Here is a 6,000-nt window from a genome sequence, read left to right on the forward strand (position 1 = left end):
TTGTAGGACTTGAGATAAATTCCCTAGTTAAATTCAATGGGTTGGTGATCAGAACATATGCTTGCTTCTCACTCACTATGTTTTGTTTTGCCAAAAGAAATAGGTACAAAAAAGTTGAATTTTTACCATTCTGCAAGCCTATCATCAAAGTTTATATAGCCACGCTCAATACAAATAATATATGCATGTTTTCTTAGTTCCCTATTGTCCTTTAGGTTCATAAGGAGCCATGGAGCATGTCAAAACAATAATACATCTCTTACCAAGGGGAGTCTTGGGGACAAAGATGAAGTGCTAAATACAGCAAACATGGAAAAACTGGGTTCAACATTATGAGTTGTAGAATCCCATAGAAACTATTCAATATCTATCCAAATTTGATCCTTATGATTAGATATGGTTACTACCTACAAAATTCATGTAGTTGTCACAAGAAACTAACAATATTGAAAGAGCTATACTTGATATACTAGAATGTTTCTTTTTTTTCTATAATTGAAAAAATCAACCATCGTTGTCTACTATGAAAAATAGGGTATTAGGTGCCCCAAAACTCAAGGAATATTAGCTTTATGTTACAATATGCGACATAGAAAATCAAAACTGCATTTGGATATCATGAAAGCCACCAAAAAAATCATAGAAGAGCTAAAATTGGCTAAAAAACAGGATTTGACAATTTTTGTAATTTGGTCATAACTTACAACTTTAACATTTATTTCTCCCTAGAATCATCAGGACATGTTGAGGACTACTAAAGATAGTTCTCTAGCATTATAGACCTCACAAACATGAATTCTAGAGTGGTATAGTTGCAAAAAGTTGAAAATAGCCAAAAACAAGACCCGTTTTTTCATATAGTTTAGGTTGTGAAATGTTATGCAAGGACAAGGTTAAAGATGGAATTGATATTCCAAAACAATGTCGAGTTTTTTTCAGCTCATGAGACAACTTTCTAGACAGATAGCACCTCAAAATCCATTTTGAAACTCTTGACATAATTGAAGAAAAATGGTCACTTAACAGGACATAAAAGTGTCCCACGACATAAAAGTGTCCCATTACCAACCTAGTGTTAAGATTTAAAAAGGTCCCTATATATATATATAACATTATTTTTTTAGAAGAATCTAGCTTTTATAAGCTCCAAATCTAAAATTCCTTGGGTCTCTCTCTACATTAATTCCAAGAATAAATAGATAATGCCACATCATCAAAACGTCCATCTAATAAAGCCTAAAAATTGAAAATTTAAAAATTTAAAAATTTCCCTCCTTTGAGCTCAAAAATTCAACCTATATATGAAAAAATATATTTTTAAGTATTTTTATCCCAAAAATTGTCTGTTTATCCCAAAAAGTATATCTTATCAAATTTTTTTCCCATCATAACTTTTCACCATGTCTCTTCACGACATAACCAATGAATCACTTACGCCGTCATCTACTAGGTCAACTAATGTCAGTCTACGTCTATCGATTGAATTTGCTCCCACAAAAAAAGGACGAGAAAGCATCTCAACCGGCATTCGTACGGCTGTTTCGAGGAGAAACCAATGTTGAATTGTGGCCTGATGGAGGGTTGTATCCAAACGATCCGCTTGTGGGATGTCATCCGACATTCTGTACACTCCCAAGCTTAATCAAATATGTGGGAGAAGGAGAACGTGGTCTTCTTGGGTATTATAAGAGATTGGAATCCAATGACGCAGGTGCGTCGGCATATTTCCGACAACAATGTCAAGTGTTACACATTCATTCCACAAATCTCCAACAACAACTACATTCCACAGAGAAACAACTCAACGATCTTAAAGAGGAGATGAAAGCTACAGATACAGAGGTAACTAATTGCAATGATGCACCTAAAAGCCACTCCATTTAGCATGCGTGAGCGTAAGAGGGAGTTCTCTTCCATTGAAAACTTAGCCTCTAATGGAGGGGCACGTAAGAAGCGGATCACGACAACCAGGTATTTTTTTAATTCACAGTGTTCATAACTCTCAAATAATTTTCATCAATTTGTAACTCGGTTCACCTTTTGAAATAGGACATATATACAAGATGTGTGTGGAAGTTTTAGACAAGAGGACCGTTGCAATATTCTCCTAAGATGCATCTCAAAGGAAGATATACTTTGCATCATAGGTTGTGAAAAGGCCAAACACATGAAAGATGCCATCACAAAGGAGATCCTAAAAAAGATCTCTAACCTTGTGTCTGAGGATGATGTCCAGAGAGCTTGTGATGAGGTTGGGATCACCACAAATGCATACCATGCACTTCATGGATTGATGAAAGATGCATTACGAGAGCAAGGCATCACCGAGAATTTATTTCCTATTCCACATAGGGTCCGACTTGCAAAAAAAAAAAACAATGATCTCGTTCGGGAATCCCTTGGCGAATACAAACACATTGAAGGATCCATGATGTACTCTTCCAGGAGTGCCAAGTCACGTGGTAATATAAAGGGAGGCAATACTATTCCTAATGGGGCAAAGTCCTTTAGTTATCATCAATTCAAAAATATTTTTGTTGACTTGAAACGACTACAACGAGTTATGGTTAAATTTTATGCTTTGTCTCCACAAGGTAATACAAATTGTAATGTCATTTTTTATTTGTATTGAATATCATTTAGTATAACAATTCAATTCCTGTGTTGTTTCAGTACTTGGAGAGAAGCTCATATTTATTCTTAAGCTAGATGAATGTCAAATTGTCAAAGGATGGAGATTGGAACGTATGAGTGTGACACTCATGAATGAGGCAATGTTTTTTGCAAAAGTCGATGCTATCGGTGATCATTCTCAGAAACCATCATTTAGTGTACAATCAGAAAAGAAATATGGTGGTTAGGAGATTTTGAAGTTCTGAAAGAGACTCATGAGGTGTTGGCATGGGTCTTCTCTATGATCTCGTGGATCACATAGGTTATTAAGGCACAACTAGAGGGAGAAAAGCTAGAAGTAGATGGAGTAGGTACATTTGATGTTGAGTGGCACTTAGGAGGTGATCTAAAAACAATCAAATGTATACTTGGGTGTAAAAAAGTTGCTTCATCACTTCTTCCTTGTTCATATTGTGTACGAGGATACAAGGAGAGTACTTGTGGCTCCACTTCTTCAAAGAAAAGTGTCAAGGGAAGTCAGGCAACAGGGTCAATGGATGATGATGCAAGGGATTGGGTGTGCTCGGTGTTGAAGTGTCCTATCATGGAGGTCCCCAATCGGTCGACAAAAGATAAAACATGGCATCCCATTATCAATTTTTCACTTACAAATGTACACTTTTGCACTTTGCATGCCTTTATGCGTATATTTGATCGCTTGTTAAAGCTTCACATATAGTACGCTTTCACAATGAAACCACTTTCTAGATCCGTGGAAGCCATTGGAATAGTTGAAGCAATTCTAAATTCGATTGGATGTCATGGTGGCAATGTTTCTATCATCGGTGAGGTGGAAAATATGCATGAAGTGCCACAAAAAGTATCTATGAATGGTGTGAAAGCACGTAGGTTTTTCAAGAAACCAGAGATGCGAAAGGAGAGGGGTGAGGAGGATGCTCCATGGGAGCTATGGAAAGCGCTTTGCAAGTGTACGACCGATCAAGATTCAAATCCCGTGCTTGTAAATCTGCGTAGGCAAGTGTGGCACCACTTGGAGTTAGTGCTTCAAATCATGTGGAAACCCCAAACCACGAGCGAGCAACAAAATTTGTTCCAAGATCACATTTCGAATTTCACTAAAGCATTTGTGTAAACGTGGGGAGAGAGCAATATCACACACTACATTGTAAGTTAATTTGTTCAGTTCAAATTGATGCTATACATAAAAATTTATTTGATCTAAGCATTTTTTCTTGATGCATCATATTTTGTATGCGCATGGAGCATTCTTTATGTCAAAATATGGTTCATTAGACATGTGGAGCACTCAGGGAATGGAAAAATCACATTATCGAGCCAAAGGTGTTTACTTTAAAAATACACGTTACGGTGGTGGAACTACGAGATCCAACTACATGAAGGAGATGTTTGATTGGTTCTTTCGTTGTTCTTTGGGGAGATGTTATACCATAGAGCGAGCGCAAAATTCAAGTCCTGCCAAGGAGGCTAGGAGACAATCTCGACTTACTGCTAAAGAGAAATGGAGAAACTCCACCGGACCCCTTAATCATGCTAGGTGGCGTGAAAATTGTCATAGAGTGGGCAAACGTTGGTTACCCAACATGTAAAACAAATGATGCTATGCAATGTAATGTTTATGTTTGTAGATGTCTTTGTTGAGCTGCATATAATACTTCTCCATTTATCCATTTTTTGTTTTTTATATTTTGATGATATTAAGAGTTTTTATAATTGGCCTGGTCAAGTGTGAAGAGACCTATTTTTTAGAAAATAGAGGGCTTTTAGAGAAGAGGGAGTCTCATTTTCAATCTTGCCCCTTCTTACACAATGGCCCGCACAAAGCAAACAGCAAGAAAAGATCAACTTTTTTTTGCTCACCCTTACTCATCCGTCCAAGGTGCTCAAAAAACACCTTGGATACACGAACAAGAGCTCTTAGAAGAGATGGAGAGGGAATGGTCAGGTGAAGAGAAAAAAGATGGACAACCTTCACGCAAGAAGAAATAGGTAGTGACATCAGACACAGAAACCGAGACGGACAACGAAGCACAAAGCCCACCATGGAGTGGACAAGAGATCCCAATCAATCATTGAGTCCCGGCTGGGAAGACATTTCCACGTGGCTTCGGCACTCTGCCGTTAGATCAGCCTAGAGGTGATCATGGGTTACTAAATGAAGAGTATTTTGAGGATGTAGAAGACAAGCCAATTAGAGCGCAAGGTGGAGTTGAAGAGCCAGTCGGAGCACACGGTGGCCTTGAAGATGCACAAGCTCCTCCTCGCAAGCCCTCTCGTAAGAGGAATTTTTTTTTGAAGGTTCGCCCTCGCAAGGCCCATGTCCCAGATCCTACCATCCCTCAACAACGGGCTCCTGCTATGAAGCGACGCATTCCAAAGGTGTTGCAAGAGATTCGTCACTATCAAAAAACTTCAAACCTTCTCATCCGCAAGGCACCATTCGCACGTTTGGTGAAAGATATCATGCAAAGTTATCAAATGACGTTTCGAGTTCAAGGTATCGCCGTAGAAGCTCTGTAAGAAGCGGCAGAATATCATCTAATTTCTCTTTTTGAAGACACCAACTTGTGTGCTATTCATGTGAAACGGGTGACAATAATGCCCAAGGATTTAGCTCTTGCGCGTCGAATCAGAGGAGAGAGAGATTGAATTTGACTTTTATGCAATTGTGGCAATGTAAAGATATCTTTTTGAAATATAACGAGTCGTGGATTTTTCAAATATAACGAGTCATGTACATTTGTGTTTTAAGTGATATAAGTAGAACTAAGTAGAGAGAGAGAGAGAGAGAGAGAGAGAGAGAGAGAGAGAGAGAGAGAGAGAGAGAGAGAGAGAGAGAGAGAGAGAGAGAGAGAGATGTCGATAGAAGAGCTGTCAACCAAATGTGGTTGATTGAATAACCAAAAAAGCATAATATCATTGTATTCTTATAAACCTAGCCTAAAGAAGGTTTAAAAAAACTGTCTGGGGGCTTGCCGCAGAGGCGCGCGAGAAGGCAGAAGTAACATTTACTTTTGCCTTCTCGCGCGCCTCTGTGGCAGGCCCCCAAACATCTTTTTTAAACTTTCTTTAGGCTAGGTTTACAAGAATACAATGATATTATGCTTTTTTGGTGTTATTTATATGAAAAAAACTCTTTATTTTGGTTTAGATAATTGCACAATCATATCACAAGAGAGAACCATTCACCTACTGTCTATCGTACCATAAACTCAAAAGTACCAGTTAAAGTCAAGTCCCATTCGAAATTTGAAATAGCAAAGTACAAAGATATGATATATCTCATTACAAATTTGAAAGAGTTAATTACAAGATTTATGCAGCTATTGAGTGCTTGAGCCATCTAAG

Source organism: Adiantum capillus-veneris, chromosome 14, assembly GCF_014529385.1.
Source record: "Adiantum capillus-veneris isolate H3 chromosome 14, ASM1452938v2, whole genome shotgun sequence".
In the NCBI taxonomy this organism is placed as follows: domain Eukaryota; kingdom Viridiplantae; phylum Streptophyta; class Polypodiopsida; order Polypodiales; family Pteridaceae; genus Adiantum; species Adiantum capillus-veneris.